Below are 14,003 nucleotides of genomic sequence, written 5' to 3' on the forward strand. Positions count from 1 at the left end.
GGGGTCAGGATTCAAACCCAGGCAGTCTGGCTCAGAGTCCAAGCTTCTTAGACACTGAGCCTCTTCAGTGATCTTGTTGAAGGTATGAATGTCTAGCGTGAATGGATCTCTTTAGGAAAGACTCCACATTTTAAATCATATCAAGAGCAGCCCTTTTATAGGAGTGTGTTCTCTGCTGCACAAAGACATGACAACAAATTAAAATCTGAATTTTTTGTAAGTGCTACTATTCTCTCAATTGCCAAATAATCATGTGGACATTTTATTTCAAAGGACTTAGCAAGGGGTTCCTCACTGAAGCCTTGGCTTGGATCTACTTTTAAAGATCATTCCCTCCAATGGACCAGACTGGAATTTGACAAAAATGGGATCAAGGAAGCCTCAAAAAAAGTGTGTGGGGGGGTAGAGATTCACTTGTAAAAGCATTATTTAAGAAATACAATTTCAAAATCTTGTCGCGCCATCAATAGCAACTGCATCAGTCTGAGCAGGCCTGCGTTCTCAAGTCATTTCCGGACGTGGCCGCGGGAGCTGCAGGTGCCTCCACCTGGTGGCGGAGGTGGCGGCGCGCATGCGTGCTCCTGCCGCACGCCGGATCAAGCAGAAGCTCGGAGGCCTGCGGCCCGGTGGGGCACGCCAGCCTCACCTTTGCCTCGTAGCTCGCCTGGACCCTGCTGCTGGGCTAAGTCGGCGACATGAGCGGCAACAACTTGGATGGGAAGGGCGACTGTGATGAACAGATGAGAATGCAAGAATTGTAGAGACACCAAGGACGGAGACACCCAGAAAGATTCTGACGGAGAAACCTATTATTTCCGGCAGCAGCCAAATGACACCCCCTACGAGTGAGACCTGGACAAGAAGCCTTGATTCTCCAAGATCACTGAAGATTGCATTGCTATATATCGGGCCAATTACAGTTTTTCTAATGACGGTGCGTCTAGCTCTACTGCAAATGTCAGTGCGAGGCTTGCAGAGGCACCCACTGATCCCAAAAAGGGGAGGAAAGAGAAAGGCTGAATCAAGATGGTTTCATGCTGAACAAGACAGAAATACGAATGTATATGTGTCTGGTTTGCCTCCAGAAATTACAGTGGATGAATTTATACAGCTCATGTCCAAGTGTGGCTTATTATGAGAGATCCTCAAACAGAAGAATTCAAGGTCAAGCGCTACAAAGATGATCAAGGAAATCTTAAAGGAGATGGGCTTTGCTGGTATTTGAAGAGGGAATCCGTGGATTTCGCATTAAAACTTTTGGATGAAGATGAAATTAGAGGCCACAAATGTCGAGGTGGCAAAGTTTCAACTGAAGGGGGAATATGACGCCTCAAAGAAGAAGAGGTGCAAGGACTACAAGAAAAAGCTGCCTCTGCAACAAATGCAGTTGGATGAGAGACCTGGGAGAAGAGCTGGGCCATCCCGAATGTGCCACGAGTGATTCGTCATCAGCAAAAATAGGCTTCATCCTATGGATTTTGGGGCTGATCCGTTGGTGCTGAATGAGATCAGGGGAGACTTTGGAGTAGAGTGTTCCAAGTTTGGACAGATTAGAAAGCGCCTTCTCTTTGCCAGACAGCTTCAGGGATCCAGAGGAAGCTGACTATTGTATTCAAACCCTCGAGGGATGGTGGTTTGGGGGCTGTCAGATGTCTGCCCAAGTGTGGGATGTATGACAGATGATCAGGTAGAGGAGACCACCAGAGAAAGGGAGGAAAGGATGGGAGGCTTTCCTCCATTCTCCAGAGGCCAATGAAGGTCTTCAGCGTTCAAATTCCATCTGTGCTCCAAAGGCCAGGCCTTCTCCAGTAAGGCATTTTTCAGAGCACCCTAGCACATCTGAAATGAATGCTCAAGAAGCCACAGCTGAAATGGCATTTGAAGAACCCATAGATGAAAAGAAGTTTGAAAAAACAGAAGATGGGGGAGAATTTGAAAAAGATGTTTCTGACAAAGATGCTGAAGAAAGTGGCCCTGAAAAAGAGGCTGAAGAAGGCTGCCTTGAAAGAAAGCCTGAGGAAGGCTGCCCCAAAGAGAGCGTGAAGACGACGACTCTGAAAGAAAGTCTGGAGAAGCCAGTCCCGAAAAACAGTTTGAAGAGTGTAGTCCTAAAAAAGAGTCCAAAGAGAATAGCCCCGAAAGAGAATCCACAAAGAATAAACTCAAAAATGACTGTGAAGAGAACTGGCCTTGAGAAGAAGTCTGAAGAGGAAGATGGACCCCAAAAGGAATCTGAAGAAAACCACTGGGAAAGCGAATCTGAAGCCTGCTCTGAAAAGCAGTTGAAAGATGGCTCCGAAAAAGAATTCGAAGAAAATAGCCTCAAAAAAGAGTTTGATGAGGATGGCTCTGACAAAGAGTTTAATGAAAACGTTCTTGAAAAAGAGAAGAAAATTACTCTGAAAAATCAGATCTTGAAGATGACAGCGCCGAAAAAAGTGTTTGATGAGGAAGGCTCTGAGAGAGAGCTTGACGAAAAGTCAGATGAAAAGGAAGGAGAGGAAGATGCATATGAAAAAGTTTTTGACATGAGTCTATGAAAAAGAGCATGAAGGAGACGCAGATGCCAAGATGTTTGAAGATTCAGTTGAAAAAGGAGATGCAAAGGAGCATGAAGATACAGATGAAAAGATGTTCCAAGATGTTGATTCCAGTGAGAAGTCGTTCGATAAGGATTCCAGTGAGAAGTTGTTTAATGATTCTGACGTGAGAAGGACTGTGGGTAGTTTGCGGAATGTTCAGGAAATAGGGTCCCTGTCCACTGGCAGCAGAGTTGTTCTCAGTAGTGAAGATGATGAAATGGTGATGACATTTCATCCCTTAAACTTGACTTTTGACGGCACCTCCTCCATCTACATTTTGCCTCTGCTCCAGGGTAATTACTAGTGGGTAACATGAATCTGTTCATAGTGGTAGGATGCCACCAGATTAATGCACGGTCATGTTCATTGTCACCTCTACTTACTGGTTTTAAATCTAAAATTGGCTGTCCAGTTAAAACTTCAGAGAGTAATGCAAATAAACTGGATACTCGGCCTTTGTCAGATTTGTTCAGTGCATGCAGAATAATATTTTTTCGAGTATTCTGGTTGAAATGTGTGATATTCGATAATAAAAATAAGTTGTTAAGATGCAGAAACTGAAAACTGGACTTGAGTTAAACAGCATTTTAAATTCTTGCTATTGCTTTATTCATACTTAAGTTCAGTTTTTTAAGGATTTGGAGAATCCCGTAGGAGTCTCGTTGCTTCCAGCTTATGTTACCACTTAGGTCCCCATTTCTGCTCTCCAAACCGGAACAAGTTAGTGAACTTGTAAACAGCACTTAGGAGTTTTTCCCTGACCAGTCCTTGTAACTTCTGTTTTCCTTGTCTCCCTTCTTTCCATGAAAACTGACTATTAGATGTGCAAGATCAAGCGTCCTGAAGTCCGCTGCTTCCATTACTGAAAATATAGAGCGGAGATTAGAATTCTGTGCACTGTTTGGACCCCTCTAGAAAGTTGAATAGAGCTGTGGGACCTCTCCCCAAGATAAATGTGCACACTACACAACTTTTTGTATACAGTTTTGGGAGGTTCATGGATCCTTTGGAGTTGAAAAATGTTTTTTATCATGAATACTTTCCGTTTTGTGTTTTTTCTAGAATCATTGTGCCTAGTACTGTGCTAAATTGCATAGTTCCAATAAAATTTTGAGTCTTTCTTGCTTATGCTTTCCAAAAAAAAAAAAGAAATATGATTTCAAGACATAGATATATTTTGTTACACCTTTGGCCACAAACTTATTATTGTAAATGATAAATGTTCAGAACAATGGAAATTTAATGATCGAACATAACAGTGTTTCCTAGGCGGTCTTTTTTTGTATTCTACCAACAATCTAGACATGAAACACATCTTAAGTACATGCCAGACGACCTCCACCACACACACACACACACACACTCACACACACATTAAAGATATCACGTATATGATGGCAACACTCAGTCAGTGCAGTGATAAGCTCTGAGTCGTCTTAGCCCCAGGTAATATGTGGTGTTGGCAGGGTCTGTATATATTAACGCATTTTGACATCTTCTTTCTTTAGCTTGTGAGTCAATCACGTTGTATAAAATCCTAATCAGAAACTGCTTTTCTTTTTCAAGCTCATGAAGTTCAGACATAAGCACTTGGTTCTTACCTACCCTAGTTGAAGAACAAATTTCGCTTTCAAACATGGACTTGAAGTTATCATTTAGGGACACACAGATTTGCAAGAACAAATACGATTTATACACCTGTAGCATGAGTAGTATGAAATCTCATACAAACCTCAACCTTCCTTCTTTTTCACTGATTTATCTGCTGTTAATAAAAATTGTATCTATTTAAGAAGTACAATATGATGATGATATAAACAGTGAAATGATTACCAGAGTCAAGCTAACTAACATATCACCCCCCACACATAATTACTATTTATTGTGTGTCATGCGTGCACCTAAAATCTACTCCCTTAGCATATTAACCGTGAACAATACAGTATGACTAAGTATAGTCTTCATGCCTGTATATTAGACCTCTCGGCTTATTCACCCTATGCAACTTTGCACCCTTTGACCGACATCTCATTTATCCCTCCCCTCTGACACCCCTGCCAGCCCGTAGTAACCATCATTCTACTCTCTGCTTCTATGACTTTGTCTTTCTTTGGTTAGATTCCAGGTATCAGTGAGATGATACAACATATGTCTATCTCTGTCTGGCTTATATCAAGTAGCATAATAAATTTCTTTTATTCTTACGTCTGAAATATTTTATTAGAACATTACGTATGTGTATATAATGTATATGTATAAGTATATATGTATGTATGTGTATACATATACATGTATATATAAAATACATATATATATACATATATATATATATGGTTTTGATTTGCATTATCCTGATGATTAGTGATGTTGAGAATCTTTTCATGAACTTGTTGGCCATTTGTATGTCTTCTTTTGAGAAATCTCTATTCAGGGCCTTTGCTCATTTTTTAATTGAGTTATTTGTTTTCTTGCTATTGAGTTGAGTTTTTTATATATTTTGGATATTAATCTCTTATTGTTCATATGGCTTGTAAATATTTTCTCCTGTTGCATAGGATGTCTCTTCACTTTACTAATTGTTTCCCTTGCTCTCAAAGTTTTTTTTGTTTGATGTAATCCCATTTGTCTGTTTTTGCTTTTATTGCCTGAGCTTTGGGTTCATATCCAAAATTTATTGCCAAGAGCAATGTCAAAAACTTTTTCTCTGTGTTTTCTTCTAATAGCTTTATTCAAATCTTATATTTAAGTCTTTAATACATTTTGACTAAATTTTGTATATGAAATAAGTTAAGAGTTCTATTTTGTTAGGGACTAGGAAAACAAAAGATGAATGAAACTAACATTTGGCTTTTTGAAAAAATAAACAAAGTTGACAACCATTTAGCTGACTACCGTGTTTCCCCAAAAATAAGACTTAGCTGGACAATCAGGTCTAATGCGTCTTTTGGAGCAAAAAATAATATAAGACCCAGTATGATATGATATGATATGATATGATATGATATGATATATATTGTATTATATTACATTAAAGACTCAGTCTTATTTTACTATATTATATTCATTTTTGCCCCAAAAGGAATAGTACAGCTGATTGTCTGGCTAGGTCTTATTTTCGGGGAAAGACGGTAATTAAGAAAAAAATGAGAGAAAACTTAAATAAATTATAAATGAAAGAGTAGACATTATAACTGATACCACAGAAATGCAAAGGTCACAAGACTACTGTGAACAATTACATGCCAAGAAATTGAACAGTCTAGAAGAAAAGGACAAATTCCTAGAAACATACAACCTACCAAGACTGAATCATAAAGAAACAGAAAATATGAACTGACCAATGATAAGCAAAAAGATTGAATCAGAAATCAAAAACCTCCCAACAAATAAAAGCTTAGGCCTGATTGCTTCAATGGTAAATTCTCACAAACATTTAAAGAATTAACATATCTAATTTTCTCAATAATTTGAAGGGGCTTATTTTATGGGGCTGGCATTACTCTTATATCCTTACCCTTACTACAAGAAAGGAAAGTTACCAAAACCCCTGATGAACACAGATGAAAATATCCTCAACAAAATGCTAGCAAACAGAATTTAATAGCACATAAAAAGGATCATACAACCTGACCAAGTGGGATTTATCCTTGAGATGCAAGGTTGGTTCAACATACACAAATCAATAACTGTGATCAGCACTCACTTAAGTTGAATTCAATATAATACTAGAAGTGATAGCCAGAGCAATTAAACAAGAAAAAGATATAAAAGACATCAAACCAGAAAGGAAGAAGTAAAATTTGCGGATGATATAATCTTATATATAGAAAACTCTACTCCACCAAGAAAACTATTACTATGTATAAGCTAATTTAGTAAAGTTTCAAAACATTGATGAAAGACATTGAAGAAGACATAAACAAATGGAAAGACATCCTGTGTTCATGGATGGGGAGAATTAACATTTATTAAGTGTCCATACTACCTAAAACAATCTACAGGTTCAATGCAATTCCTATCAAAATTACAATGGCAGTTTACACAGAAATACACAAAACAATCCTAAAATTCATATGGACCACAAAAAATTGACTAGACTAAGCAATCTTGAGCAAAAAGAACAAAGCTTGGAGGCATCATATCACCTGATTTCAAAATTTACTGCAAAGCTATAGTAATCACAGCACTGGCATAAAAATAGGCAGAGACCGATGGAACAGAGTAGAGAGCCCAGAAACAAGTCCAGGCATTAACGATCAGCTGATCTTTGACAAACATGTCAAGAACACACAATGAGGAAAGAAGAGTGTTCAAAAAATGGTGCTGGGAAAACTTGCAAACCTCTACGTTTCACATGTGGGTGCCAACGTGAGACGAGAAATGTCAGTGTTCAGATGCCACCCCACATTTTCTGCTCAACCATCCCCCCAAAATTACTCACAGAAAAAAAAAAAAAAGACCAATCAGGTGAACTCAATCACTTTGCTTCAGTGAAATTTAGACCAAAAAATAGGTAGCAGTGACCTGCAGTCACACGTTCTAAAGGCATATCTTTCTGGTTCCTTTCTACACAAAATCCAGTATGTTTTCTCTACTCTTGGTCAGCATTTAGTGTTTGTCCTTGATCACGTTGGTAGTAATGCTTTGCAAATGGAAGCCAACATTTGGTGCATTGACTGTAAAAACAATCTATCTGGAGCAGGGCACACTTGGTCACTGACAATAAATGATATGTGACTTGTTATAGAACATGGCAGCAAATGGAATGGTGCTTTGTCACTATGTCTGAGTTTGCTGAAAATATTCCAACATGATAACGTCACTTCAATATGATTTAAAAAGTAGCCCTCGATACTGGAGAGAGCTGGGTCAAATTCTGACTCTGTTACTGGCCACGTTCTCCAAGATAAATTGCTCAACCTCTCCTGGTTTCACTTTCCTCATTTGTAGGATCTTTTAAGGATTTGGTAAGAGTATGTAGATAAGTACTTAGTAAAAGAACTAAAGGGTGCAAGCACCTGACAACTGGTAGTAAGGAGATTATGAATTATTATTACAATGGCAGGCTCATCAGGTAATCAGAGGTTTATTCGAGTGTATTCCATACAAGGCTCCTGATAAAACGCATAAAGGAGTTATTAGCTCTGATCATTTGCAGAGAAGCTGGACATGTTGCCTGGAGATTTTCAATACTACACTGTCCGTACTACAGAAAACCATTTAAAGTTGTTGAACCCAAAGTTTCCCAAATATATCTCACCAAGGCACTCTTTCTGAAATGACCCCTATCAAAGATCCAAATGATTTACGTGTTCTTCATACCATGCTTTACAAAATGCTGAGATAATATAATTTTAACGATCTGTTGATATTTAAGAAGAGAAAAGCCATGGTGTGAATACGGGAAAAAAACGAATCAAAGGTTATGCTTTTTCAAATTCTAATTTTAAACTCAACTCTTTTTGTTAATGAGATATCAGATGTCTTTGACAATCCTGAAAGTTGAATTTATAATGCCAAAAGAACATCCAGACTGAATCGCCCCCTAACACACACACATAAGTTAGACACAAAACAAGATCTTGCTGGAGCAGGGTGGGACGGAGGGGAGATCACTGGGTGCTGAGAAGCTGGGGGGCCCCCATCAGTGGGCAGGGAACGTATCTTACTTTCGCACCCTTCCTCTCCAGTGCAATGGGACTAAACTGGCACATCCTTCAAATGTTAGAGGGTTAAAGCAAAATCACACAGGATTTGATTACTAAATAGACATCTTAAAACCTGGAAAATGTCATGATAGGGAAGAACAATGCAGTTCTTCCACACGTATAGTTCATCAGTATTTACAGATCCCACCATTGGGTCTAATGACTCCCATTACGTAGTTCAGCATATTTCCGTCAACTATGTATACAGTCACACGTTTTCTATATACCAGCGAATGTATGCATACATATCTAGAGTGTGTATACATATACATGTAATACAGTATGTTACTGTGTTCTCAGATCCCCACCATCATTCAATGTCTTGCCAAATAGCATTACAGGCAAAACGCCAGATCTTTTCACTTCCCCATGAAGTCATTTGGAACATAGCTGAACGTGGCAAAATACATTTGCCAAGTTATGTGCATAAAAACATCCTTTGATCTTTCAGAGTCATAAATATGTAATAAACTACGATTGCCCTTCTGATCTCTCCAACATCAATCTTACCTTCCCTTTTTATGGGTTCATCAAAGTAAGATATGATCAAGGTACAAAAGAGTTAAAGAACCTATTTATTTTAATGTTTCCTTGGAGAGCACGCTTGTTATTGTGAGTACAAATTATATATATAATATTTCATGAATGATGTTGAAGCATTCAAAATCACCTCTGCTCTTGAAGTTAACACAAAACTCTGGCTTCCTGCCAATCTTCCCCTCATCCCCTTACCACCTCCTGCAAGATGCAGTGTCATTTTTCCAGGATAATACTGGAGGGCTTCTCAAAATTCTATTTTTAAGTCACAAACTAGATTCTTAACAAAATCCTTTTTTTCTTTTTCATGGCCAGGAAATGGCACCCTGAGTAGCTATTTGGCTTAAAGCATGCTAACCAAAATTAGGGATTATTCAAATTTTAAAACATCAAGTAAGGTTTATGGAGAGGAGAATAAAGAGAGCAGGGAGACCAGGAAGGGATTATGTTAGCAAAAGACGAGACATTTTGTTGTTACTGTTTAATCTTTTAAAGTACATATCACTGGCTTTTATGCCCACTTGTGGTTTCTTGAGTGTTTTTAACATCAAGCTGAAAACATAGGTTATATCAGGTGATGAGATCTTTAAATTGACTGCTGTGAAATATTGTAGGAAAGCAGAAAAATTATGCAAGCCATAAATTGACTGAGTGAAGGAGTGGGTACTAAAATCTACATTTTTTTCACAAGGGACAAATAAGATTGAACTAAGTGTTCCAGCCGTTAGAAGGATGTAAGTTTTACTTCACAGCAGAACAAAATAATTATGAGTTCATTCGGATGTATTTAGAGCAGTGAAAAAAGAATGATTTATGTAACGACACATTTTCACAAGTGAGAGTTGTATGCTTTCTTCATAGTAGCATAAAATAGACTGGGTGTTAGTATATGATTGGTAATACACCAGAGAATTTCTTCCAATGCACATAATTATTCTATCAGGGAAGGAAGAAAAGACTCTAAAATAGTTCAATGGAATTCAATAATGCGGAAATAATAGACCACAAGATTTTAATCTATCAGTTGTGTAAATGATTCATGATATGAATTTGGTTATAAAAAGAGAATGAGTGCATTTACCATGCCAATACATCACCTGAGGCAGATAAAAAATGAGAACCTTTTTTCCTGAAAAAGGAGTATTTTCCTATTGGCAAAAAGAGAACACTAGGTCATACTAGGTTTATTGGTGAAGTTGCACCAAAAACGATCAGGAACGAATTCTATCACCTACAAATCTATGGTTTAGAGTGGTCTTCTTTTAACTTTTTGCTTGGATGAAAAACAAAAACCGAAAAACCAAAAAACCAAAACAGGTCTCTGCTTTTCCAGAGGAACTTCTGCTGTGCTTGAGCGTGGGGAGGAGAAAGCTTTCTGGAATGCTTCCTGTATACTCCCCGTGGTCGTGACCAGCTCAAAGGGGGTTGTCAGCTCTCGGTGGGGAATAGTACCTGACTTCCCAGCGTCCATGTGAGGCCAAAGCTTCCTCTCTGATGAGCGCACACATGAAGGGAGCTCACGCTTTGGGGTTGGACTAGAGACGTCTCTAGGCTACTGGAGACTCACTCCATTCCTGGTTACTTAGGGTCTGCCCAGGGCGCGTTTAAGGATGTCTCTAACGGGACGCTGATCTCTCATTTATCTTTCACCCAAATCTGGTTTTCCCCCATCCTTGGCTGATAGAAACATCTTTAATCTTTAGGCTCCAAACCCTCCCTTTCCATGCTCATGCAGAACTCATGAATTTGCCACTTTGAGAAGGAAATCAAGACCACACATCTTGAATTTTTTTCAGCATTTCTCTTATTCTAATAGACCCAGTGAGACTGTTATTTTCCATACAAAAAAAAAATACATTCTTTTTCATGACTTGTTTCATGAAACAAATATTCAGTGATGCTTTTCCTAGTCAAGGATCTGAATTAGACCCATTCGGGGAGAAGATGTGTAATGCATAGCTCCTGCCCTCAGGAGATGCTATCTTACCGTGAGGAATTATACTCTGTATAGATGCAGCTAATATTAATAAACGAGAAATCTATAAGGAATTTCACTATGGTGTGATAGAGAGCTGTCTAGATTCAGAGGAGAAAAAGAAGGTTTCTGGAGAGAAAAGGGAAATGTTGAGTATGTCTTCAATCACACCAGCCTCAAGATTAAAAACAAAATAGAAGGGAAAATAAAGGTTTTAAAAGCAGACTAGAGACAGAGAGGTGAGCCACGAACTTGAGTCAGGGAGTCTCGACTTAATTTGGCAAGCAATGGAGATATCTTGTCCAGGAATCTGTTAAAAATCTTTATGTCCTGTTGTATTTTTAAGATTTGTCTTTTCACATTCAAACTTTCAATAGGACAGTGAGAAAGAAGGCCAACAGATCCTACCTCGAAAAGCAACTATATATCTGGATGAGATAGTCAAAAAGAATGTTCTCAGTAATCAGGAATTCAACCAAAGACATAGAACAGAGAAGTGTTTATTCAAGAAAACTACCGAACTTCTGGTAAGAAGAGTGGGACTCTGGGATATCTGGAGCTGAGACTCTCTCATCCTCCCTCCCACCTGCCAGCACTGCCACTGCTGGAGTTTATCCAGGGCAAGTGCCTTGTGACAGTAGTAACTTTCCCACCACTGGTTAAGGGGCCTCACTTGACGTGGAATGAGGTCAGTTAAAGTAATCTTGGGGGTGAGCAAACAAGAAGCGTCAGGGACTCCATTTGCCTGAAAATGTAGGGCTATTTGTGTTAAGCAACAGAATAAAAAGCACATCCAGGATTCAACAGGTAGTTCTGGAAGAGAACCGGATGGCTCCTGGAAAGGTATCCAGACATCTCAGGTTGACCCAGGGCTTCTGCATGTAAAACAGGTCACACCACACATATTTGGCCAATAGCCTGGGAACAGGGGATTTAGGAGAGAACCTTGTGGAAACTACGTCTGGGCACACCAGAAAATGAATACTGACTTAGCAGGTACAGTATTGAATGCCAGAGGCAAAAAAAAAAAAAAAAAAAAAAGAAAGAAAGAAAAGAAAAAGAAAAGTCAACCAGGTATTTATTCTATTTCCAGCAAACTGGTTATTTAAAAATGAAGGCAAAACAAATACATTGCCAGATAAATAAAAAATGATGTAATTCTTTGTTAGCTGACCTATCTAAAAAGAAACATTGAAGGAAATCCTTTTTTTTGGAATGGAAGTGACATCAGGGTCACTCAGATCCACATGAAGGATCCAGAAATGATAAACATGTGGGTTAATATAGAAGACTCTATAAACATATACTTTCTCATTTCTTATGATTTTTAAAAACTACATAGGTTGATATAAAATTATAAGTACTATTTTATTGGATTTATTATATGTAATAATAAGAAGAAAAAGGAAGAAAAGTAGGTATGGTAGAGCGGAGTTCCATATTTTACTAGATTAAATTAGTATTATTCCAAAGGAGACTGTAATACATATCATCATCCCTAGAGCAACGATTAAAAATATAACTCAAAATAATATATAAAATATAACAGAAGTGAAAAAATATTTATTTAATCTACAAGAAGGCAATAAAGGAGGAATGAATGATAGGATAAAAATGATAATATCCCAATGGAAAAGTGCCGTGTAAAAATTCAACGATACAAAAAAATGCTAATAAATGTGAATGGACTCTTTATTTAAAAAGCAGGGATTGCCTGATTGGATTCTTAAGAAGTAAAAAAAAGAATTATAATCCCTCCAAGATACACTTTAAATTCAAAGACAAAAACTGGTTGAAAAAAATTTAAAAGATGTTTGAAGATAAAGATACATTTAAGTACATCAGGAATATATAACAGTGATAAATGTATATACACATCTAGCAATAGAACTCCAAACAGAAATAAACTAATGGAAAGGAAATAGCATTCAACAATAATTGTTAGAGATATCAACTGCTCACCCTCAATTATTGATAGGACAGAGAGAGAGAAATTCAGGAAGTTTCTAGAAGAGTTGAGCAAGACTATCAAACAATTGGACCTAACTGATATACGAGTATACAAGCATTTCACTCAACTACTGCCAAACAGACATCTTTCCAAGCATACACAGAACACCATCTATAATAGGCCAAAGCTGGGCCACAATGTAAGTCTCAATAAATTCAAAAAAATATATATTGATATACAAATATGTTCTCTGACTACAATGGAATTAGAGAAAATCAACAGAAATCTTGGAAGTCCCTCCCTTTACCCCCACAATGTTTGGAAATCAACACACTTCTAAACAACCCAAGGAGATACTGTGCAAACTTCAGAATTTAGATACAAGTTTAAAGAAAAAAGCGAAGAACTGTATCGTTTTATAGAGAATTCCACTGAAACTTTAAAAAATGATCTTAATTGACAAAATACTTCTCCCCGCCCCTTTTCTCACTGTTAGTAACCATCAGTGTCACACTTTTTCTGATACATATCTGATTATTATTGTTAGGGTAGAGTCCCTGAAATGGGATTGTCAGGACAAAAGATAAACATTTTAAGATCTGTGTGCATATTGTTAAACTGCTTTTCAACGACTTTCTGTTACTTGTAAAGCCTATTATTTGCCTTGTTGCCACTCTCATTACCTCTTATCTTTTAAACCATCACTATGCCGCATTCAACGGGAGAGAAACGATAGCCTCCTGGTCGAATTTGCATGCTTTCAACAACTATTTGTTGCATCCCTACCAAATCTCAGGCATTGTGCTAGATATACTCCCGTTAGAAAGTTAACAAAAATGCTGATATTATAAAGAAAAGCACCAACGTGCGAAATTAGGCGAAGGAGACCAGGAATAATTGATTCTTCAAGTAAAATAGAAAACCTGGGATTTTAAACGTTAACGAAGAGGCCTGTTCATGTTATTTTAAAAAATTTTGAATTTCATACATTTGCCAAATGAACTTGGATCCCCGAACACATGACTGAAATGCATATGCACCAAATGCCCCTCCTAAATGCCCCACAAAATAACTGGATATTATACCGTAATTATTGTACCTTTACTGGTACTAAGACACTTAACATGTTAGCTGGAAGAATTATAAACAAACAAACCAAAAACGTGCCTTTACAGGTCTCCTACTGTACTGGCTTCCTAGTGCTGTAGTAACAAAGTACCATTAACAGAGTGCCTTAAAATGACACACAT

The 14,003-nt window shown here is 37.8% G+C and overlaps 1 pseudogene; it reads left to right on the forward strand.

Annotated features, from left to right (window-relative positions):
- The first annotated feature begins 695 nt into the window (after positions 1 to 695).
- Positions 696 to 2,886, forward strand: LOC117018772 (HIV Tat-specific factor 1-like; annotated as a pseudogene).
- Positions 2,887 to 14,003: the final 11,117 nt, after the last annotated feature.

This window comes from Rhinolophus ferrumequinum, chromosome 28, assembly GCF_004115265.2.
Source record: "Rhinolophus ferrumequinum isolate MPI-CBG mRhiFer1 chromosome 28, mRhiFer1_v1.p, whole genome shotgun sequence".
Classification (NCBI taxonomy): Eukaryota; Metazoa; Chordata; class Mammalia; order Chiroptera; family Rhinolophidae; genus Rhinolophus; species Rhinolophus ferrumequinum.